A 26,471-nucleotide genomic window follows, 5' to 3' on the forward strand; every position below is an offset into this window, starting at 1 on the left:
GAAAAGATGTCTTAGCTTACAAGAAGGATCAAGGATAGGCACAACAACGCTAGTTACGCGAAAAAAAAACAACAAAAAAACTTGAAAAGTGACGGAATAAAAGTCAAATTTAAACAGAAAAACTTACAAAAATAAATTCTTCAATAAAAAGTCGAACAATGAATTAAGAATAAAAACTACATAAAAATAAGAAAGGAGAAGTCACGCCCTTTCTTATTTCTATTTATATTTTATCAATTAAATTTTTATTTTTATCATCCTACGGCTACTCTGTCTGCGCACTCTACTTTTGCCTATATAACAACGGAAGCATTTGTAAACCTTGGCCGCCTTATATATATATATATATATATATATATATATATCGTAAGACTACTCAAGGGGTGATTTAATGGGGTGATAATTGACTGAACGATGGCGGTCCCGGGTGAACTGACTTTTTCTTCCACTTCCTTCATGCACCACTGTTACTCCCCTGTGCAGAAAGCCCCGGAATCCGGCGTTAGGGTGCAGGACGATGGTAACACTTGAGGCGCGCAACATGAACGCTGTCAGTTTGTATCGAGCGATGGTCAGAGTGTGGTGAAACCGAGGCAACCTCGTAGTTGCTCGCGGAGATTCGGCGAAGTATTTGGTATGGCCCCTTGAACTTTTTGAGCAGCTTATCGCACTTTCCTGGCACTCGAGACGGTGTCCATAAGAGTACCGCTTCACCCACTGTGTACCCAAATGAAGTACGAGTGTCGGAATAGCGGAGAACTAGCACTTGTTGACACCTTAATGTGTAACTGCGCGAAAGTTGGCGAACTTCTTCCGCACGACATAATATACCTTCAGCGTAACGATCAAGGGATGTGTCCAGTAACGTATCAACTTGCTTTTGAGGGGGGGAGGGGGGGGGGGGAACCAGACCCCTGAACCCCCCCCCCCCCTCCCCCCGGGTACCCCCCCCCCCTCCCCCCGGGTCACCTTTTCTTACTAGTGATGGCCGAGCTTTTGCCGAATCTTGGGATTCGGCGGAGCCGAACTTTTCTAAAGATTCGGCAGAAATACGCTGTTAGCAGACTTAACGTTGATATTTAGTTTTTTTCTCACGAAAAAAGGTTTATGTTTTCTTTCTTAGCTTAAATACAACATGTAGGGCCTATTGATACAGTTATTACGAAATAAGGTGAAATTCTACAAGATAATTGTATCGGTGTCGCTTTTGTGTGTTTACTGGCAATTTTAGTGTCTGCTTCCAGAAAGTGGCGTCACAACGAAATTGTGTGGTGGCCGGTGCAGTCACGAATAACGCTACGAGAGTTTTGACTTTGAGGCTTCATCAGCGCACGCCTGCAAGTGTGATTAGAGTGAAATTAAAGGCAATCATTGCGTTCTTACTTTCTCTGGAAGTCACCGTTTCGTGTGCGGAAACAAACACGATGGTGTGTAAGCCTTCACCAGAAGAGATTTGAGGGGAGGATGGGCATAGTCAGAACCCGTGAGGTGAAGTTCACGGCTAGCACAATTAATAAATGCTTCAGCAGACGACAAAAAGTACCATCCTAGGGTGACGGCGGCAATGCAGCTGCTGAGCACTGCAAATATTACGGTGTGATTGGGTTGACCAATGCGTATAGGAAAGGTAAAGTAACCAAGCGGTTGAGCAAGGTCATTGTTTTCCATATGCAGCTAGTGTCCGACGGTTGGATGTGTGAGCACCCGATGCAAGTGTGAGCGAACACGCTTGCACACGACTTAGAAGCTCCCGTGTCTACTTACGCGTTAAATGTTTGTCCTGCAATTTCCACTGTAATCGTCGACGGTGTTACGACCAGAGGATTTGCGGGATATAGAGTAAGTGGAGCCTCACCTCCCCTGTCGATGCACGCTGCTCTTTTCGGTTTGACGGCGGCGAAGTCGACGGGGCGGAGTCGTTGAGAGGTGATATAGAGCGGCAACGAACCAGATAAGGGGACAAGGATCGGCCACGGTGGTTCTGGGTTGTGAAGACGGGACTCTGGGAGCGGCGGGTACGGAGCTCTTGTCAGGACTGTCAGCGCGGAGAGTACGGCCGAATGTAGAACCGTGGAAGCCAGCGTCATGCAGCCGCCGACGGCAGTAGCGCAGACGGTGGCCAGGTGTATGACAATAGTAGCATATAGGTTGCTGGTCCACGGTCCTCTAGATGTCTCTTCTGCGAGGCGTTTGATTTCGTTGAGCTGGTGGGTGCGTAGTGGGGAACGTCTGGTAGGCGCAGAGCGAGGAGACTGCGGGTGCCGCTGGTGAGTAAGCAGGTGACGTGGTCGTCAAGGGGTGCAATGCAACACGTATCTCGTTCGGGATTGTATTTCGGAGACTTTGGAGTTTTCCGTGGGAATGCAGACCATCGTGAGCAGTCCGTAGCTGCGCCTTGAATTCTCGCAGCACTTCGCGAATGATGGTGCGTATCAGGGTAGTCAAACTGTTGTCCATTGGAATGCTGTAGCCCACTTCGGGAAGGCGGTCAACTGGGCGTTCTAAATACGTACGCTGTTGAGTTCTGTGTATTTCGTGCATTCTGCAACAAGGATGGTGACGGTTCCAGGGAACTTCGGGGCGACGATCGAAAAAAGCTCGTATGAGAGTAATTTCAGCAAATGACGGACGCTGTCATCCTTGATGTGGGCGGTAGAGGTCTCATCTTTAATTTGGTAATGTCGCAGTAATTGGTCCGTGGCCTGCTACTTTCGATATTTTGGTTTGCCGAATGTTTCGGCAAACGGGGCCTTGAACCCATCCCAGAAGTTTGTGGTGTCCTCGTGGTTCTCAAACCAAAGGAACGCCGTGGCTTTCAGAGAGAACATGACATTGGCCAGTTTGAAGGAATCGTCCCAGTTGTTATGGTGACTCACGTGTCCATACTTCTTAACCCAGTCATTTACGCCCTCATCTGAAGTTCCTGAGAATGTTGGAGGATCCCGCTGCTGGTGTTTCACGATAAGGGCAGGGGTGGCCCGCTACGTGATGGGCCGGTCGTTGTCGTTCCCATTTTCTTCGGACATGGTTAGTCGCGCAGTTCGGCCACTGTGGAGCTCCAGGATGTTAGCGAGAGCTGAGGAAGTTGTTTGCACCTCCACCAACCTGTAAGACTTGAGAAAGGTTTATTTAATGGGGTGATAATTGACTGAACAATGGCAGTCTCGGGCGAACTTACCTCTCCTTCCACTTCCTTCACTAAAATATATATGTATAGGTGGTTTCATCTCAACTGAGGCACGGATTTAGGAACTAATTTTTAATTTTGACTAATAAATGATATGTTTTGGGGAAGTCCCTTCTGTGACAGGGAGTGCCAATCGGAAGTTTGGGCGATTTTTCGTTCTCGAGTTATGGATATTTAAAGCAGCCGAGGCGCAAATTGACCTTTCTCTCGCCTGTCGGAGGTGTCATGTTTCATTCCATTCTTCTTTTTTTTTTCTTTTTGATAGTGCACTGCAAATTTTTTGGCCACTCTCATAATAGGAATTATTTATGTTCAATATTTTTATTTTTATTATTTATCTTCACTTTTTCTTTAAATATTGTCAAAGTGTGTTCCTTTTACAGTATTTGTCAAAGTTTGACCAGCTCTTCCGCATTACCTATTTGAGATATCGTAACATAATTAGTATTTTTAGAAAGCTAATCGTATGTTTTTTTTATAGATAACAAGTTTAACGTTGTGTGTAAAAGAGTAAGGGCAGTGTATTCTCGAAAAGCAAGGACAAATTGAAAATATTGGCAAATTGGAGATTGATTTTCTAAAAACAAACCACCTTTTATTTGGCTAGTTTTGTTTTTCTCTAGCAAGCTAATGCAGTGCTTTATAAGTTAATATAAATAGAAAATGCATTATTTAGTTAGTATGGCAGCTGTAAGAGCTTTAATTTTTATTTTGTTCGACTGTTTTGTCAGTAAATCGACTTACTCGCAAAAATACGCTTATTCAAAATTGGTGCCTCTTATGCTTTAATAGATACCTGTGAAAACACTTATTCTCCGATAAATATCTTTAACGCGATTATTTGTATTAAATATATTTCAGAAAATTTGTCAATATAACTTTTTTGGACGATATTTGTGAAAGTTTACCAGCTCTTTCGTGCGACCTATATGACGCGTCTTAACATATTGAGTATTTATAGAAAGCTTAGACTATACTCCTTCTAATGATAACAAATTTGATGTTTTGTGTAAAAGAGCAAGGTCTGTATTTTTTCGTAAAGCAAGGACTATTTCAAAAACTTTGCAAAGTGGAGGTCGATTTTTTAAAAAGCCAACCTTTTGGCTCATTGTTTCTCTATAGCTACCTATTGCAGTGCTTTATAAAGTAAAATAAACAGAAAATGTAATATTTTGTTTGAATGGCGGCTAAAAAATCTTACATTTTTGTTTTTGTTCACTTGTCGCCCAGTAATACAAGGGACCCAGAAAAATAAAATAACTCATAATTAACGCTTCTGAAATATGCAGTGACTACTTGTAAATTCCAATATAAAAGAAGATGCAAACGGCGAGTTATACGAATAAATCATCCAGGTCATAATATGTTTAATGCTTATTTTTTAATTGTCAAACCACCTACCTGCCAGAATATGGTAAAGTTAGGAAAGCTGTGCTGCGAGGCCTAATCAGTATACTTTATGATCTTTACTTCACCGTAAAGCTCAAATTAAGTTCTTTCATTTTATTATATTTTGAATATTTTGCTCTAAACATATAACGCCGAACATTTGCCTGACAAACAAACATTTAGTAAGACTTGCAAGTTTGAAGTCGATTTTCTAAAAAAGTCCATCTTTCATTTTTTTCATTTCTTTTTTACAGTTAGGTAATATAAACGTCTGCTAACAATTACTATTAGAAATTGTAATATAATGTTTGTATGGCCGCTATAAGGACTCAAATCTCGTGCCGTAAGAGTTTTGAACGGGACTTCGCACAGGTGCTCTGCTGAGCAGAATATTGACCTGTGGAAGGTTTTCTATTTAATGGTAGTACTTAGTCCCATATTTGAGCGTAAAAGCCGGGGAAGCAAAAATATTTATCCTAACAATAATTATTTACTTGACACTGGCGTGATTTGCAAGGTGTGTGAGCTTCGCCTTATGTATTGACGGAAAAGATACATAACATCTAGACTTTCGGACAAAGTTAAATCAAGAGGAAAAAATGAAAGTAACACAGCATGAATCACTGAAAATAGAAATGAAACCTAAACACATGACTAGCACATCTGAAGCCTTACACGCTATGAAATGCTTGTTATCTTACGTAAGAGTTCGTATGCGCACAAAATAAACCGTACTTCCTAAGCGTCAGATACTAAATCGTACATATGTATATGCACCGCATATCTGTTTGACATTAGAAAAAAAGACAATTGCATATCAAGGTCGGTATTTCAAACTCAAGGCCGAAAGCAAAAGGCCCCAGAGGAATTCTCTAATGATCTGCATTCCCCCTAATTGAGAGGAAGTAAGCGCTGTGCCCGTACTAGTGGATATGGACTTCTAAGTAACTTCTGTAAGCACACTACTCCAAATAATATTAATTTTTAATGTTGTATATTGAGGTGACTGCTAACGTTAAATAGAAAACCCCACTTAGGCCAAAATTCTTTTCAGAAGAGCGCCTGTGCGAAGTCCCGTCCAAGAAGCTCATAACACGAAATTCGAGCCTTAATAGCGGCAATACAAACACTATATTACATTTTCGGTTGGTAGTTCCTGATAGTCTACTATATTACCTAACTGTGAATAATAAATAAAAGAAATAAAAGGTGGATTTTTTTATAAAATCGAATGCAAACTTTGTAGTTTCTTGAAATATTTGTTTTTCAGGCACATGCAGCGCGAATATAATTATTGAAAAATATTCAAAATATACCCAGAAAGAGCTTAGTTGGAGCTTTACGGTGCTGTAACAATCATACAAATAGGTTGTTTAGGTCACACAGCACAGCTTGCTGAACTTCGTCAAATACCATGGCACAGAGACGGTTTGAGAAATATAAAAACAAAACGCAATAAAAATTTTACGCCCTATACCCTTAATTGGCATAAAAAGGCATAACCCGAGAGTGTTCCCAGAAAGTTATATTGATATTGCTTAAAAAGTAGGGAAAAGGGATGGAGGGAAATATAGCACCCTCGATAAGCTGCAAAAAGGTCAGTTCCCACCTCGTCAGTTCCCACAACGGTCCATAACTTGAGAACAAAAAATCTGACGAACTTGCCGTTCGCGTCGTCTTTCTTTATAAGAATTGCCCGAGAACATACTTTCTTAAAAATAAAAATTCGACCAAACGTTTGTGTCTGAATTGAAAGAAATCACCTATATATATATATATGAGTGTGTGTGTTTGTATGTGTACGTGTGTATATGTATGTGTGTGTATGTGTGCGTATCTGTGTATATGTGCGTGTGTGCGTGTATGTGTGCGTGTGCGCGTGTATGTGTGCGTGTGCGCGTGCATGTGCGCGCGTGTGTGCGTGTGCGAGCGTGTGTGTGAGTGTGTGTGTCGTTTAGTTCGCATTTACTTTTACAGATGGCTTAGGTTTCATCTTGGGAACAGTTTACGCGAATAGTTTTCGCAATCTAAACAATAACTAACGCAGAAGTTTGGGCTAGTTGGTATTTCATGAATAAAATTAAAATAGTGCAAGGACGCGGACAAGAAGAAGAAGCTGGGCGAACCAGGCGCTGACTAAATTTATTTGTGCTAACATTAAGTATAAATACTGTAACGTCATGACAAACAAAAATAAAATACATGTCATGGACGCCACGTGTTTCTTAACCACCATTTTGGGCACACAGTGAGAGCGTATAGCGGTAGCGAAGGAGCACGTGGCGTTCTAGACATGTATTGTATCTTGATTGTTTGTTATGGTATTACAGTATTTATACTTGATGTTAGCAGGAATAAACTTTAGTTGTAAGTCAGCGCCTTGTTCGTCTACCTTCTTGTTCTTGTCCGTGTCCTTGCTCTATTTTAACTTTTAATCATTAAACAATAACCCTCGAGAAAACTTTAATTTGTTGTTCCCTATTGAGAATAGAACTTCAGCCTTGATGTTTTATGGGACTCTCTCAGACCTTCGAATCCCTTTAGCAAATCAAACCCCTCAGCCCTTTCAACCCCCTCAGCTTTTCAAAAACCTTCAGCCCTTCAAATTCCCCCAGCCCTTCAGAACCTTCCTCCTATCGTATCCCCTTAGCCCAACCATTTAGACGCCCAGATGACTCTAAACCATAGAACGAAAATGCAATTAAAAGCGTTATTCGGAGTTTATTTCAGACATTGAGTTTTGCATGCATATTGTAACCCAAAAAGACGATAAGGAAAAAACATGAAACCGAAACCGGGCACAAGCAGCTGTAGACGGAAGCGACAAAACAATACAAAAACTATTAGATTCTTTGACGCAAAAATATATTTCCTGGTACTCACAATTCCGCATGGTAATTTTATGAAATTTGCGGTAGTTAAACTAATAAAACCGAGCAGATGTTCTACACTTTCAGATACAGATTCTCAATAGCACGTTTAACATAAACAACGAACGCGAAGCAGCAGCCGTTGAGAAATCCTGAGCATGGTCACGGTGTCGTCGCTGGTGCAGTAGTGGGGCTGCTCCGGTACTCTTTTCACTTGCGGAAGGAGCGTTTGAAGCCGAACGAACGAAGAGGAGCAAGAAAGACTGTGCTAGAATGAGTTCTTCATCCGCAAACTAAGCTGCTCTTAAAGATAGCTCCCACTTATGGGACAAGAAGCGGACACTGAGTGTCCACTTGTTGGGGTCGCCCGACACAAACTGGCCGAGCGAATTCCCCGACGTATATATCCAGAAGGGTCACGTGATCTCTACAACATACCAGTTAAAAAATTTTGATGGGCGACTTGCTTCCACACAAAAGATTGGAACAGACCCAACGGGCATCTGAAATAATCTTGGCGGGCCTCTTACATTTATTGTAAGTTCTTAAATGGTGCGTCAGGCCACTTACAATCCTTCGACGAACATCTCGAACCACTCAAGAAATTGTTCGAAACTACGCCAAGACATTCCAGCAGTACTGGCGGGCCCCATAGACGGTTTTTAAATAATGTTTTGTTATATTTAGAACTGACATTTACTGAAAGACAACTGCACATGCACCTGAAGGTGCGCCCCGATGGGATATGCTAGTAGTTGAAACAGCGCACGCAAAAGCCGGTCCTACCCTTCACGAGCGCCCACTCCAAAGCAGTATAACGGGGTCTCGTGAAATCTCTCCTAAGATTCTCGGGAATCAGGTCGTGCCTCCATCTCACCGCGCACAGCGTTCGTCTACAAACAGAGAGGCTAAAAAGGGCAGGGTACACTGAAGAACTAGTAACAGACACACTAAAGACGCTAATCTCCAGCTCCCGGCCACCGCCAGCCGCTCCTGTTACTATTCGCACAACACTGCACATTTGATTTGTTTACTGAAAGCAATCAGCCTTTTACACCGATTGTGATTCTATTTTACGCCTTTGAATTCATGTTCATACCTCATGTTCATAGTTACATCCTATCATATGCTACTAGAGCCCTTGTATTATCCCTAAAACGTTTCGGCAATAGTCTATGTGCCTGGCGCATTGTAGCTTAGATGATTCTGCGCCGCAAATATCCAAACCCACCTACCCAGTAAAATGTAAAGGCCTGTTCACACTCCAATGCCGACAAACGTAACGCGCGCCGACGCAAACCGACGTTCGGCAACCACTGCATCACGTCATGCCGCGCCGGGAACTGCCCGAACGACCATGTTTACAGAGCAGCGTACTCCAGCGCGCACGACGTGCAGCCCCTACTTTGTGCAGGCTCTTCTCTGTGGCAACCGCATTGTCCCTACACTGTATTTACGCTTCCTGGTAGGTACCACTCATTCACTTAGTCGGTATAATTCGTCATCGACGTGTAGTAACGCTTTAAATCACCGATTCGGGTCAATGGTTAGCTGTTTGAAAACAAGCAAATGATGAGGGAAAACAAGTGAAAACCAGCATTTAATTTCTCAAAAAAGTAACACAAATGTCGACAGAAAAAATTGAAAACCGTTTACAATTCCCTCTAACTTCGGGTTAGGCCACGTGACCTGGGGGTCACGTGACCTCGCGGTTACGGCGACGGCGACGGCGACGCCGAGGGCGACGCCGCTCAAGCCGGAAACGGGCCCCTAAGAGCTGCGTTCTAAAACAATAAATAGAAAACAAAAAAGTACGATGTCGCGATAAGTCGAAGCTTGCTGGTTGGCAGGTTCGACGGAGTCGTCCCAAGCGACTCCACTGATTCTTCGGGAATGCTTCGATGAAATCGAAGCCCTCTATATTCCACGGCGACCTCTCGCTGAGAGATGGCCATTTTGTTATCATCAAAATAGACTTTCAATCTGACTCAAGGAGCTGACACAGAAGAGAGCGTCCGATGCCTAAATTACGCAGAGTACGCGTTCAATATTGCAGCGGAATTTAGAGAACCTATACAAAAAATACAGGATTCAGACACATTTTCATCGCATACCACTGCTCTCGTTTTCCAAACTGAAAAACCTTATCTGAAAATGTCTGGCCGGAAACTAGTTGCAATGTATCACTGGGCCCGCTGTTCCCGTACATTCGAGGGCGCTTGTTGTTTCGATCGGGAACGGCTGTGGCGCATACGATTAGGCACGTAAGCATATATATTAGATAGATTAAGTCACTCTTAATTCTTATTACGTCAACCTTTAACGCGTCATTGAGCTTCCAGATTTTGCTGGCACCCCACCACCACTGGCCTTGTTAGGCCTAAAGGCCGGTGCTCGTTAGGCCGACAGGCCCAACGGGGGTGGGACATCCTCAGAGCAGCCCACGTCCACGCGCACACACGCCCAGTCGAGCTCACCAATGTTCAATATGCACACCGACACGGGCACATGTAGACAGCGCGCGACACAGGGCAAGAGCGACAGGTTCAGGTTGCAGAAGTAAGCGGCTCGCACAGCCCGAAGCTCCCCGACTGCGCCGAGTGCCGTGATGTGGCGCTCTCACGCGCCGTCGTCGGTCTGCGGTCGTCGCCGGCGCGAAGAGAACATGCTCGATTATGTCGTAAGCTGCGCCGACGCGGTTTGGGCTACGTTGGGCTACGTCGCGTTGCGCATGCCGACGGGCCATAAATCTCCGTTCGCAGTCAGCGTCGGCCAAAGCGATCGGGGCCGCGCGCTCGTCGACGTTATGACCGAGTATAGGATGTATTCACTGAACGACATATTTCAGGGCAATGTTTAGAGCGCATGATCAGAACGAGCTCACATTAATAGCCTGCTAAGACCGGCAACCTTGATGGTGCTAAATGCGCGCTCCAAAAGGACTGCGGAAGCTCGCCGCCAGCAAGCGCTCAGCAGCCGCGCACACAGATATGGCCGCCAGTGAATACTCCCTATAACATCCCTTAAAGGTGACGAAACGTGAGGTCACGTGACGTCAATTTTGCCGTTGAATTTAGGAGTGAAACTACATTGGTGATTAGGTCACATGACGTTAGGTTACGAGAAGTCTATTCTCCTACGAAGTTTAGCGGAGAAACTGAATTGGTGCATAGGTGATGTGGCGTCAATATTCCCACTAAATTTAGCAGGGAAATTGGATTGGTTTGCGCGTCCCGTGACGTCAGCTCACGTGACATATAAATCGCCGCTAAATTTCGCGATGGAACTGAATTCGTCTAAAGGTTCCTTGACGTCAATTTCCTCGCTAAATTTAGCGGGAAATGCAAGGACGGACAGACGGACGGACGGGAGAGACGAACGAACAAAACATGGGGAGTTAGGAATAATGTTAAAAAGCATTTTATGATTAAAAAAATTATCGCCAATTTAATTAGCCGGTTCGGCGTTGGGAGCTGCCATATAGGGTAAAACGCTCGAGAAGCTTGACTCCTTCTCGTATCCCGACCTCCCTCAATAGCCCTCCAAACTCTTGGACACGAAAATCCCTCTTTCGTTATCGCCGCCCTCCGTGCTTTGTGGAACGACCTTCGCACGTGCGCGGCCGACAGCTGCTGCCTGGCAGGGAAACGCGCCCGGATTATATTCGCATGTGGGATTAGCCAATCGCTTAATTGGAGCTGGACCGCTAACGAAACCGCCCTCCCCCCGCCCTACTCGGGACAGAGGGGAGTGGAATGCAGATGCGTTCGCCTTTCCTAACAGATTCCACGGGTGAGGTCAACCGCGGCCGCCTGAAGGAGGTTGGAGGTTTTCCTCGGCATTAGTTCATGACGTCAATGTCTACAGCTAAGTTCAGCGTGGGACCTTAATTTGCGAGGTGTTATCGAATGTTTTTTCTTGACATGGAATACTATCCAACTGAGATAATGAATAAAGTAAGGTCGTGTGAGAACACAACGATGTTGAGGGTTTACGCGCTAAAGCAACGAAGGAGACGCCACACTTCCTTGACGGACCCCGAGATATACTCACGATTAAAATAGGCATTTTATTCGCACCATATATTTGTGTCGCCTGACCCAGTTCCTACAAGTATGTTGCAGGAAAATTAGGCGGCATGACCGCGTCGATTTCCTTCGGTGAAATCAAGATTTCTTGACCGACCGTTTCACTCAGAACCACTGACGAGGCCAAACAGTGTTGCAATAGGAGTTGAAAATGATAGAATACAGTACAAACGAAATGGTCGCCTCGTGTTGTGAAAACGTGATCCAAGTGTGTGGGGTGCGTTCGTGTTGCGTCGCATGATATGAAGTCGTCGAGGAAGTTTCGGCTGTGAACTTGGGGCCAATCTTCGGCGGAAAACCTTTATTGTTTTTAATACAACTTTATTCTACGTTTTTTATAAGCCACACTTCATAAAGAAGTCATGCATCTTGTGTTTTTCTTTTAACTAAATGTATCGTACAAAATGTATATTGAAGCGAGTGTGTGCAATTAAACATACTGTGCCGGATTCTTTGCGTGAGAAAGCACAAACGCCACCAGAGCTCTATTTTATATACTCTGTTCCTGTTTTTTTTTCGTATTTGATTCATTAAGTTAATCAGACGCCTGTCATGAGATCTTCGGATTTATCACATCGGCACGGCATTCTCTTGCGTTACGTTTGTATGTTTTTGTACCAGCAACATATTCATAGTTCAACTGTGTTCGTGACTATATATGCATATGGCTAAGGCCAAATTTGCGTTATGAGCCACAATATTAGTCAGAACATAGGCATATAAAGAATGTAAAGATATTAAATTTTTCAACGCATATTGCGTGCGTATATGTGCTAATCTTCATAAAATAGCGATTATGTTCCAGCCTCATATTAAGGCGTCAGCTGCCAGCGTTACATTTCGTACACACCATATCGACCATACATATAAGCCTTATGCGACTTCATGAGGGCACACTATCACGTTTCGTAATAACACATCGTCACATCACAGAGTCGCCTGGCTTCCTGACGTCACGTGAAGTAAGACACAAAGCATGTGCCAAGTTAGGTTTAATACATTCTGTGATTCTCTCAGTTTTTCAGATGTGATAAAAAAAGCGATCATTAGTAGCGCTCGACGAAGCAAATGCCTGTAATTGTTGATTCTGAAAGATTAATTGTCCGCATGTATTTTGTTTTCCGACCACGGTATTGCTCACCTCCTACAACATATGTTTTTTTTTTAATTATAAAGTGTCGCCATCCTTACCTTCCGTCAACAGGTTACCCATTGCATTTTGGAGGCCCGAAATCCGGATCTCACAACGCATTGCCGATTTAAACTTTCATGTCTAAACTTTTTTTTTAATCAGAACCTGTGCATTTAGGGTATTCACCGACATGATGTTCATTGAAAAAGTTTTGATGGAAGCAAATGAAGACAGTTTCATCACAAAATAAAATTCAATTCCATATACTTCTTACACCAATCGGGGTACAATCCAGATTATTTCATTTCCGGTCATTTATCACTCGCAAATGAGGGCATACAAAGAAACCAAAGGAAGTGAAAATTTTTGGACTTTCATTTTTGCATTAGAATTTCTATACCCTAACGTGAGCTCCGGTCACCAAAGAAGATCTCCTAGAAGTGGCAGACAAAAAAATGTAACCTCATCCCTTGGGTTTTTTACTGGCTTCGGACTCGGACCAGAACTGAGGTCGCCCTGCCGCTACAAATATACTATTAGCTCGGTGTGCGGCTGTTCCTTATACTTAGCGTTTATTCTTTTTTTTTTTATCTGTGGGTTCGTATATGTGTATGTGGGTTATGCTGCGAGGTGTCCCGGACGACTAAGACAATCTCGGAGGAAACCCTTCGGCCAAATGAAACGTTGGCTCGCTGAATTGATCGGCAAGGAGACCTCTGTTCATTGCGAGAGGGTGCGGCTTCTTTTGTCCCCAATGATTCTGCGCCCTCGAAATGGTTAGACTTCTATGCGAACATTACCAGGAAGAAGTAATTTTGAGAGTGCTCTCCTAAATGCTGTCCTTCAAATAGACGGAAAGGCAGTAATAATATTTTGCTCGTTTTCTGCAGATTGTTTGACTTTCAGCATTAATAATATGATCTTTTCGTTATTTTCAGTTTCCTTTTTAACTCCCATATTTTAAAGCTAAAAATTGTAGGGCGCTTTAAACACTCGTTTTTGTATGTCCAATACGTATATATAAGCGTGTTTGAATGCCCATGTCGAAATGTTATTCAAGTTCTTACACCACTAAGTGCCCTAGGAAAACTCAATCTCCATTATCTTCAATTGTAAAACCACGTAAAGATATGATAATTATAAATATATTCGTGTTTGTTAACAATATTTCCATAAAGGGATTCGAATGTACAGCATACTCTACGCTTCCCCAAGTCTCTGTACTTTACAAGCGTATAAACGTTATTTTTGTATTCTTCGTGGGATGTTGCAGCTTTCACAAATTCTTCTTACGTGACAGGTCTTGCCAAAGCAGCTAATTTATTGCATGAGCAGAAGCGCGATGACGTTTGCCTTGGGCGAAAACTCCCATCTCATTGTACACCAAGATGTACCTATCTTAGAAGTCTATAAGACATGTTGTCAAAATGTGCAGGACTATTCGCTGATATAATGTTAAGACTTTATATAGCCGAAAGGTGTTTTTCAAACTCATATATACGTCGATAAAACGCTATAAAGCACCATCCACTTTTAAGCTACAAGACCTCTTGAAACATTTATTGTAGTCGTCATAAAAACAGCTACAAGATGTCTTCCAAGATGTATCGTAGAGGTTCTTACCAGGGCTAACATTGAGGCACGACCGCAGCTTATCATGGCAATTAATCAATGCAACTTAATTTCTATAGCAACTCGTAGTCTAGTAAATGACTATATTAATGTGCATTAACGAACTTATGGGAGTGAATTATGTAGAAACGTTCGGGCATGTTTGTGAGGGGATCACATGCTAGAGAATTGTCAACCGCGTGTTCTTTTGGGGGCATAGCTAGTGCTGAGCACAACCAGTAAGCAAGATTTATCCTTTATACTTTATTCTTTATTCTTTATTCAATGATTACCCCGCAGTTTCCGAGGGCGTTGCAGCAGGGGGGGGGGGGGGGGGTTGGAAGGATGAAAAGAACACGTCTTCATTGAAACAGCACACTTGCTCTTTAGAGAGCCGATTCCACGGTCCATTTGTTTGTACAAAAAAGGAGTTTGCAAACATGCATGTCCTTGCGCGGTACTCTCTAATTTTAAGACTATGACCATTACGACTAGAAACATAATAGGGTTCTTTTAAGTAAGTCTCGCTATTTATTCCTATTTTATGTTTAACTGTTGAGTATAAAATTTTTAGTCGCAGTTTTTCCCGACGTACGGAAAGTGGTTCCCAGATTAACTTTTTTTTTTCATTTCTGTACAGCTTTCTTTCCTCCCGTATCGTCCAAGAACAAACCTAGCCGCCCTGTTTTGTATATTCTCCAGCTTATCAATCAACGTTTTTTTGGGCTGGGTCCCAGACAGCACATGCATACTCTAAGATGGGTCTAACACATGTTAAATAAGCAGTTGTCTTTAAGTTAGGTTGTGGGCATTTTAAGTTACGTTGGATAAAATTCATTGCCCTTCCAGCTTTTAAAACTACTTCTTCTATGTGGCATTCCATGAACAGTCAGATGACAATATGACACCTAAATATTTGTACGTAAATTTTTGGTTATAGGTTTATTATTTATAAAATACTGAGATTCAATTTGTTTCCTTTTCTTTGTAAAACAGGGGTTTACACACTTTTTGTGATTTAAATTCATTTTCCATGTAGAGCGCCGACTGTGAATACGATCAAGGTGTACTTGCAACTGGGCGACATCATCTGAACTCTTAATCTTTCTGTACACTACACAATCATCAGCAAACAGTCGAATACAAGAGGAAATTCCAACAGAAATATCATTCATATAAATTAAAAACAAAAGTGGACCCAGGACAGAGCCCTGTGGAACTCCTGATGTTATATCAACGTAATCGGATTTCTGGCCATTCAGTGCTACAGATTGACGATGCTGGAACAAGTAATTTTCTCTCCATCTAAGCACAGCCGAGTCTAGATTTAACATTCTTAGTTTGTTGAGAAGAAATGAGTGTGAGACCTTGTCAAACGCTTTTCGAAAATCCAAGAATATACAATCTATTTGCCCTCCCTCGTCGACATCAGATGCAAGGTCATGATAAAATTCAACAAGTTGCATAGTACAAGAAAACCCCTTACGAAAACTATGTTGTTCTTTAATCAGTAATTTGTTTCTTATCATATGAATGATAACCTCTGAATATAAAATATGTTCGATGACTCTGCATGAGACGGAAGTTAATGAAATGGGCCTATAATTTACGACATCTTTTTTTGCCCCCCCCCCTTTATGGATAGGGACGACATGAGCTGCCTTCCAGTCATCCGGCAAAGGTCCTTTGTCCAGTGACTTGGAAAAAACTAAATAAAGGTAAACCAAAATTGGGTAAGCACATCGCTTTAGTACGTGCGGAGAAATGCCATCCGGTTCAGTTGCCTTTGCCTTATCTATGTTTTTTAACGCCTTCTCAATACCACTCATGCTAAGCTCAACTGGCTGCATTAATTCCACCGTACTAACAGTAGATGAATTAACATAGTTGTGTTTGGGCAAAAAGACAGACTGAAAGTGATTATTTAACCACGTTGCTTTTTCTGTATCATCCGAAACTGTCTGTTGATTTTATGTAATTTCACTTATTCCAACTGTGTCCAATCCACATCCCTTAAAATACTTCCAGAAATGCTTGGGTTGGTTATTATCCTACATTGAGTGTATTAAGATAATGTTCCTTAGCACCCTTTATGCTCCTTTTACATTCACGCCTAAGCTCAGCCAATTTTTCAAGGTGATTACTACTTTTGGCCTTCTTATATCTATCATATGCTCTCCTTCGCTTTTTAATTATCCTAAGAGTACATGAAGTTACCCATGGTTTTCTTTGTTTTTTTAGCTTTCTGGAATCTATCCAAGGAACATATTTATCACTTAATTGAAGCAACATTTTTTTGAAAACATCCCATAAATTATGGACATCATACTCCTCAGAAAGACACTCAAATACGGGAAGGCGGTCAAGAAGCTTTTCAGAAAAACCAGAGTAATTGCCCTTCTCAAAGAAAAAGACTTTCCTCGATTCGCGTGAATTTGCTCGGTTGATTTCAGTTTGGATATTTGCTACAACAGCGTGATGGCCACTGATACCAGGGATAATATTAACGGTGTTAATAAGATAGGGAGAGCTACAAAACAAGATGTCTGAAATGTTATTATTTCTTGCTGGTTTACTCACATACTGCTGAAGCACAAAGGTATCCACAATGTTTTTCATTTCAAGAATAATTCGGCTACCAATCGTGCATACACAAGTACCATCCCTCCGCTCTAAGTCAGGCAAATTAAAGTCTCCCGCAAGGAGAATAATTTGGCCTGAGGCCTCAGAAACAATGTCGTATAGCGATCGGATCATACTAAGATCCGAATTTGGTGGTCGGTAATACGATTCAAGAACATAGGAAGAGCTATCAGGTAACGAGACTGTGCAGCAGATTGATTCAATAGCGTCATGACCAAGTTTGAGTATGGATGATCTCAGCGGTGATTGAACCAAGAAGAAAACGCCTCCGCCGAGGCGTGACCTATCTTTTCGATAAGAAAAAAATCCTTTCGGAAAGACTTCGCTATCACTTATGGAAGCGTCTTGCCATGATTTGGTTCGAAACACGATATCAGCCTTTACTGAGTCGATTAACCTGCCAATTAGTCAACTTTATTTACAACGCTTCTACAGTTTATTACAACAGCAACTAGGTCACGACGAACGCGCTTCTCTTTTTTTCCTTTTTCCGTGGGGCGTCAGTCTTTTGTGACAGAAACAAATTGTTCTATTTACGTATCCGATGTAAACACTTTATCATTTACGATGACCTTATCAAAGTTCAGCCTTACACAGTTGCCACTATCCGCTTTTTTGTCTTAGTATATTCCCAAAGTTTCTTTGGAATTTCACGGGTTTTCGGCGAATAATCTTGGTCTACGCTGTAGTTTGATCCCTTGAACTTTTTGGCGTTAGACAGAATATTCTGCTTTCCTTGTAGGAGGCAAAATTAACGATGATTAGTCTTTTAAGCTTCTCATTATAGCGACCTACACGGTGCGCCCTTTGCACCGTTTTAAGTCCACACCGAGCTTGTCTTTGCAGATACCTTTAATGAGATTTTCAGATTCACTCCATGTTTCTTTGTTATTCGTGTCATCCACACTATAGAAAACAAGGTTTCGCCTACGACTTCTGTTTTCCAGATTAACATTCCTGTTTTCCAATTCCTTAATTTGTCTTGCCAAAAGCTCAATTACCTTTGCCTGTTCTGTTACTAATTGGTTAACGGCCCCGATTTGCCCCTCCGTACCAACAAGCTTCTTATTTATTTCCTCGATCACGTTTTCATGCTTCTTAAACCTACTGTCGATAGCGTCCAGCTTACTCATAATGGAAGCCTGACCGTTCTGCAAACTTTTAAGAAGGTCAATTTCTACTACGTCGAGCGGGCCAGGGTTAAGTTCTGCATCTCCGGAAAGTAGCAGCAAGAGAAACAAGTCAAGTACTCGAATTGCAAAGAGGAGAAAATATTTGCGAGATCTGCGCAGTCTCAATCGTCTGCTACAGACGGTATCAGCAACTGGGAAACTGACAAAATATGTTTAATAAGGTTATTAAAACGCAGCCAGAATAAATTGCGTAGTTCAAGTGAACTTCAAATGACAAAAACAAATTTAAAAAGAAAACTTAATACCACAAAACATGAAAATGGTGACACTTCCAACAGTTTTTGTAACTGCTGGATAACGAGCTTGCTTTAGTAAAAAATATTCTTGAGCCATAACAATTATTATAAGTGATATCCAGCTGAAATTACAGTATTCTAAAGTTCCAAGTAAAAGGAAAATATTGAAATTTATGTACCACTGACCACAACGGGAGACATCATACGTCTTAAGCTTTTTCCCTGGCCTCCCATTTGCCCTATGTATATGGGGTGAAGAATAAAGTTATTATTAGTTTTTTATTATTATCATTAAATCGGCGGAGGTGCCTCGACGAGTTTTTTTATAACCAGAAAGATTAATAAGTTCTTCATAAATACATATACCCTATATTCGTCCGCGTCATCAAATGCAGATAAACTAAACTGAATGAAATGACGCGAAAACCAAAAGCTTATTGCAAGTTCTTATGTATGGAAACAGCATACATTTTGACTGCACACTAGACAATGGCCACACCTTGAAAGAGACAGACTGGATATAATAAAAATGCCCAAGCCACCGCACCTGCAAGGAGAAGTGTAAAATCACAGAATCCCGTAAACGGCAACCCGCTAAGCACCTTTGATTCCTCTTTTTCATTAAACAAATTTGAAACAAAAACGATTCTGGAGTCGGAAAGAATGCCGAAATTTTCTTCAACAGTTGACATCATCACACACTCAGGAAAGACGAGAAATTAAAACTGGCCCTTCACACGAACTAAGAAGCTGTCCTCCTATGTGCATCTGTTAATAGGTCACTTAAGAATCATAACCTTCTTGAAAAACTTAAAGATTTCCAGTAGCCTGGAGCTCGCTTACTCGAGTGAACAACTGCTGAAGGGGCCGAGTCGAGCGGCGATCAAGGTGTTTTTGCTGGTAAGTAAAGTTCTGAACTGTAAAAGCACGAAACCTGTCGAGTTGCCCGTAGTTTCCTATATCGTCAGCGAAGAGCACCAGCCTATGGACAATGAACGAGACCCCTCTGCGGCCGTACAAATAATTGAAAAAACAGAAAAAGGGAAAAAGCTCCATGGCATAATTACAATTAGACTTGCACGTAATCCGTCACCAGTAGCTAAATCACTTCTAATCCTTAAATTTTTCATTAAATTTTTAATGGAATAAGATATTTTACATGACATTTTTAAAGTTATTCTTTATTTATTTACGTAAGTGTAAGGCTGTAATCCGCTACGTTCGATTTTATCCACGGGAAAAAAAGGAGTATAACACACCACCCACAAAAATTCTTTCCTACAAATATTGTTATTATATTTTTGTAATGGTAGGCTCTATCGGGAAAACCTTTCTTCATGTCACCTAAAACCTCAACTCTAATTCGTGGTTTGGTTGTCGACAATTTGTAGCTCGACAGCTTGCTTGCCCAAGGTGAAGGGGGAAGTACACCGATACAAAACACCGGACTCTCGGTGCAAACGATAATATTCAAACTCCCGGGTACAAATTGTGCATTGCCAATGAAATAAAAAAATAAGAAGCTGTTGAAGTGTATGCGAGCTTGTGTCGCGGATCTGTGCGCATCCTTACTTTTTTTCCTTCACTTCTTCGCTGTCAATGTCGAACACACAAAAATGACACAAAACGATCGTCAACTGTGTGCATTTCAAAAGTATCAAGACAATTAACAATGCCCTCCTCAGTTATAGTGACTAAAACAATATGCACAATGTCACAACAAGAAGGGACGCAACATTTTTCACCGAATAAAATTCAAGACAAACATCTACTGAAAAGAATGTGACATTAACTGCCATGCTGCTCGAAAGATATTAGAACACTTATAATATCTTAAAAAGACTAATGTCTATTTGATTTCGTACCATATTTTGTTGCTGCTCTTCAGCTAACATTCTTAAAGCTTCAGGTGGCCAACATTCGTTTCGTCCTTTTCGTGCGACATGTTTTTTTTTTTTCTTTTTTTTTAAAGAGAAAAGTACAAATTTCGGTAATATGGTACATGGCTAATTCCAGCGATGGTGATACCGCGATGAGAATATCGAGCTCACTAGCTCCTGGACGATCAGCTTCAGAATGGAGGTGCTTGCATCTTCTAGGCTTGGAAGTGTGTAGTAAGACTCTTATATATCTCGAATTTCACAAAATTGTAATTACTGCTGTAAATACTGGGTGGGGGAAAGGGGCGGAGGACGGGGGACGCTGCCTTTGCATCACCTGATATTCAGCTGAGGAACACTGAGCCGTGGTACGGCCGACCAGGGCTACATGCGTTTTGGAAGGCGTCAATGATCGGTATGCAAGGCATACGTGCGTCAACTTCTTCGTTGTATTGGACATTATTTTTGTTTTATACCAAAACCTTAATTATTTTATTCGCCAACGTCTCAACCCAGACAAGACATTTGTTCAGACCTAGTGGAAGATTGATATTAAAATATAATCCATAATTTGATTCTTATCTGTAATTAAGAGGTCTTCCTATTTTCTTGTACCACCGTTTGGCAAAGTGATTATATAAGAGTCGCCTACATTGACTTTATTTGATGATTAATTATCTGTATTACGTATTTGCTTCTGATCAAAATGTTACCCAGATAAGAACAGACGTATGAAAGAACTTGCCTTTTTTCTTCAATCTTATGCATGTAATGAGATTGTGATAGCATACCGTCCAATTTTTAAAACACTCGTCAAAACTTGCTCCAGCTATCAACTGGCAATCTAAACAACAGGGAACGGGATCAACAGTTATTAGCACGACATTCGTGAGTGTTTTAACAAAAATTTGCGACAAACAAATCAAGTATATTACAATACAAACAGCCAGGTATCACTATAAACCAAAGTTTCATAACGAGAGGATAACGATCCGTCCGTAGGCACGTGTTTAGAGTCACGTTGAAAGCACCACACATTTCTACTTTGTTGCCCAGTTTTGGTAGGACTTCAAGGGGCGTCACGTAGTCACTTGAATGTACCCGTACTAAAGCCACCTCTTTTACAAAATACTCCAGTTTGGGTAACGCAGCTCCCCTCCGCGCAAACGGCACCTGCCACGCTTTACAAAAGACAGATGCTCTATCCTCTTTGATCTCCAATACGGTTGGGCTGCTCTTGAACAGGCAACCTGTTAAATCAAACGCATCTGCAAGCTTTCAAGAAGCGCCGCCACTTTGTATAAAAAATGGTTAATATTTCCACACGCGAAGCTGAGGGAGCGCGCAGGTGGCCCAATATTTACCGTGCTTGGTTGTGGTACGGATGGTCTCGGTTCGATTATAGGCAGCGGAAGGTTCTTTTATTTATTCTTTCTAATTGGCATTGTCGCAAATTTGAGAACCTTCTTGTCTGATCGAGTCGCGAATGTTCAACGCGACGAGCGTTCTAGGCCGAATGTTCTAAAGACCCACGCCGCTACGAAAGGTGCTTTGCGTGGAAAGCCGGGGTCAGTCTCGCCCCAGAGCTCGATCCTGCTGTTACACCGACTTCGACGCCCGCAACGCTCTCTTGTTATCTTCTGTTCTTTTTTTTTTTTTTTTTTTTGGGGGGGGGGGGGGGGGGGGGGGCACAAGTTCATTTCATTAAACCTTTAGTTTGTTTAGTTTTCGTCGCCTTATGACTTGTCATTCGCGAGAATATATAGATCGATCGAGATAACTGAAATAGAATAAGAGTTTAATCTGAGCTTCATTGATCGAGTCGTCCTGCCCTTTCTCATTTCTATCCTCTTTCTTCGTCCTTCTCGGACTCAATAATATCCTGATATGTAAAAAATAATGCGTCACAAAAGCCACTTATTTCACTGAGTAATGAAGGTTCAGACGGGACACCGAGTCTGACATAAGCGCGTGTGCCACGTTTTATCACGATGGTTATGGATGAAAGAAGGAAGATGTAGATGAGCAGCAAGTTCCGCGAGGAATGCCTGCAGATGAACCGCGACGGACGGTCTTGACAAGAGCTCCTAGAAGATGAAGCAGCCACAACGGTTGGCAGCTGGCAGATATTCATTGCTTGACTTTGGCAAAACAATGCTGTCAAGGACAGCTCAAGAAGGAGAGCTCTACACCTGCACCATAACTATTGCATCAAGCAGTCCGGACAGCACCGAGTCAACATGAGGCCTTGGATTTCAGTAAGGACGGGAGCTGGGGTGAGTGTACCGCGACCTCTTTTATATTTATTTTCTTCGATGCTTTATTCTGCCATCTACATTTATATTATTACCACTCTACTAATATGATCTTATTTTTTTTTTCGTAAATAATTGTTTTATTTATATTTTATTCTACCATGCTCTCTGGTGTGGCCTTCCTTTTTTTCCCTGACGGGTGTAACAATGGGAAATATTATGTTTCGTGTCATGTTCAGTACATCTGCCCTTAGATGCGTTTTTTGTTGCTGGTTTTCTTCTCGTAATTTGGTGAGCGATTACCTAGATGCTAACCACTAAATATCTTAAATTTTTAAACAAACTAGTGACGCAGACTTGTTGACCGGAAAAGCTGTCCACTATACATTTCCTTGGAAATAGGAAAACTAAAGATCACTAGTGGTGCGTATTGCGGATCATGTTTGCAGAAAATTTCCTTCTCTGATTTTTCATTTTAGAATCGGTTTTTTAACTCAACTAAAATGATTTTTTTCTTTTTTTTTGCCTTTTTTTTACAGTTAGCCGAGCGCGGAACATGGTTTGATCACCGCGCTCGGCTGGCTGTAAAAAGCTTTAAGAATCATCACCAGAAAGCCACGTAAGAAGAAACTTTTGCAGCTCTTACTGGTCAGAAAAAAATACTGAATTGTTTTTATTTGATTACTTTTCGAGTTGAAAACGTTTTCTCTTTTGTTACTTATGAAAATAACTTTATTACTTAGACGAGAGACTTGCCTCGATTCAGAAAACTGGCCAGAATATGCAAGCATACAGCTTTGTAGGAATTATCAGACACCTAAATTGCAGGGAAACGGCGAGCCCACTTCAGCCGCAGTACGCGCAAACCACATCAAAACATTAAAAAGCTTGCAGTTCGCGCTCAACAGATTGCGTGCTCTCAGTCTTTGTGAGCACAATCAAGCTAGCGTAAATTATCTATCCATTCTCAGCACCTAAATCTGAAGTGAAACCAAGTGTACTTTCGTGAGCAAAAGTCTGGATAACACGGGAGCGCCGACCGAATTGCATCGCCGCGCTCCCTGACGGCGCGGCGCCTGGTGCCGAGACCCGCGCAATGCGCACGCGCGTCCTTTCTTATCTGCAGGCCCACTCGTTCGCTCGCTTCAACGCGATGCGCTCCTGAGCGATTAAATGGGCGCTAGGTGCCGCCCCGGGAACCAAGATTCCGAGAGCGTCGCTCACCGCCCGGGACGAGCTCGCGTGCTCCGTGGCACGCGCCGTTCGCGCATATCTTTCCCGCGACTCGGCGGCGCGTTAAAAAATGTCGTTTCCCTCCATTCGTTATTTTTAAGCTTCCCATCCTAAATTTGCCCCGGCTACAATGCAAACAGCTGCTGCTCAATTTATTATGCACGCGTTGTAAAGGGTCAAGAAGTCAAGAAAACAACGAAAAAAAACAAAAAAACATGGTACTGGCCACAAAATCTCAACATGGTTGTTCGCGAAGTGACCTTAAAATGTTCAGTTTGACATCAGCTGTGATGACTTGTACCGGAAGCCATAAAATAAGGCGGCTATGCAACGATTTCCGGACAATGGCCAGATGAGTATAGGAGTTGTTCTCCGACACTTCTAAAGTAAAGAACAGAAAAGCGATTTAGTCTGTGTTCCCTAATTATAATTTTAAACAATAGCAAAGATTCAAGTTTCCGGCACCCCTCAACTCTCTAAATGACGTCCTCAGTGACGTCGACGTGAGGATGCACCGGTTTCCGTGCGCTCTCCTCAAGGATGTTTACTCTGTCACACTCTACTGCTCTTCGTGAGGCGTTGAGCTGCAGCGATCCCCGCGTCGCCGTCACGGCGCGTTTCCCATGGCCGCCGCGCACGGCTGCAGAGGGGAAAATATTTCCATTTCTGCTTTGCGATTACACAACAGAATTGCAACATTTTGCAGGAAAGTGATGTTTTTTCGATTCTTTTTAACGCTATCAACAATATAAAAATTGCAAGCCACCCAAACTGAACCAGCGCCTCTTTTTCCTTCCGTTTTGTTTCTTGTGTTTTCTTGACAGGGGGGTTGAATAAATATTTCTTTCTTATTTGGCGTTTTCTTTTTGCTCGTCATTCACCACTTTACCGCGCGTGCATGATCATTCGGAAGGAAGCCCAAGGCTGCCTCGAGTACGCGAATACAAGTTCTGCAATTCATTGCGGCTGCATCAACATAAGCGACAGTTTTCAACGCGTCGCCGAGTCGCGGGGAAGATATGCGCGAACGGCGCGTGCCGCGGAGCACGCGAGCTCGTCCAGAGCGGTGAGCGAGGCTTTCGAATCTTGGTTCCCAGGGCGGCACCTAGCGCCCATTTAATCGCTCAAGAGCGCATCGCGTTGAAGCGAGTGAACGAGTGGGCCAGCAGATAAGAAAGGACGCGCGTGCGCTTTGCGCGGGTCTCGGCACCAGCGCCGCGCCGTCAGGGAGCGCGGCGATGCAATTCGGTAGGCGCTCCCGTGTTATCCAGACTTTTGCTCAAGACAGTACTCTAACTGACCGTGGCTACTTCTAAACATCTTATTATCTCAATCTATTTAATGAGATTGCGAAATCAACCGATTAATAAAACGCCGAAAATACTGTTACTGTGCTAGAAACGTAAGGCAAAATGAACCACGCCATCCTATTCTTCAGCTGTTAATGACCCATGTGCTTTTTTGTTTTATGCTTGGAAATTTTTAGCGATTTGTGCAACCAATAAGAGTTGAGTAGCCTATCCTAAAGCAATGATAGCGGTGTGCAATCGATCGCCGGTATTTGAATTGGGCGACAGGAGGAGTTCAACACAAAATATGACCCAGATTTTGAGAGACAAATAAATTAGTATTATAATGCAATTAAATGCAAAGGTGCAAGCGAGCTGGACGAGAATGACGAAAGTAATTAGTGGACGACACTGCTGTTTTCTCGACACCCTCAGTTTGTATTTCAAGCTGAAATAAACGCTGATTCATTGATAGTTGCAGATGCTAACGTCCACGCCCTCTGGACCGAATTATCGGTATCCAACTTCGTATGAATCAATTATAATTTTTAATAGATTATTTTAAAATGCAGCTCTAGCTCGCTGCGGCTGCATTCGCCCGTTCACAATTCGGAGTGTTTATTAAGTTCTGAAAAATTCTGAAAATACATCAAGTTGTGAAGTTGAAAATCACTTGTGCAAAATTATAGCAGGCTAGATCGCCGAGAGCGGAATCAGATAGTTAAACAGCACAGAGAGTAGTGATGACTGTTTGTTGGGTTTTATAAATATTCCACTAAATTATTCTTTTTTTTCTGTGATATCAAAAGAAAACAAACTTGTTACAACCAAATTATAATATTCCTATATATTTAGGTTGTTTTCCCTCTATACATTTTCGCGTGAATTCCTTCGACGCTGATTGCGTTTCTTGCTGATTATTAATTTAAATGAGAAGACTACGATGATCGGTGAGTTCTTGAATGGCAAACAAAAAAAAAGAACTGAAATCAGGGATTTTGAAATTTTATACTGCTTCAATATATTATGAACAAAAGCTATTATTTCTTTTTCTTGGTTCAGAGCTCGCATTTTCGCTTCAGTCTGCGGTTTTCGTTTTCTACAAGAAAATTCGTAACTTGTTCGCGCTATCCTCTTAAATTTAGCAAAATGTTTTATTTATTATGACGGCCGTTTCTTAGATGAGTTCATTGTATTGCATGGCTATACAAGCTTTCGCGTTCTGCACGTGCTTAGCTATGACGTTACCTGAGGACTCGTTTTCAATGGAATTTATTTTAAAAGAAATGGTTTAGGTTCGACTGTTATAACTTTGTTGAGGTGCTTCTTTCGAATTGTGCGACGACATTTTGGTGCGCCTTGAGTTTTGGTACTTTTGAGCGCTTTTGGTCATTGTGATTTTCTATTTTCTAAGGGTATGTATCGGATGTCTGTACAGGCAGTTTACAAAAATAATTGACAACTT

This window comes from Ixodes scapularis, unplaced genomic scaffold (genome assembly GCF_016920785.2).
Source record: "Ixodes scapularis isolate PalLabHiFi unplaced genomic scaffold, ASM1692078v2 PGA_scaffold0__279_contigs__length_252992795, whole genome shotgun sequence".
NCBI lineage: Eukaryota > Metazoa > Arthropoda > Arachnida > Ixodida > Ixodidae > Ixodes > Ixodes scapularis.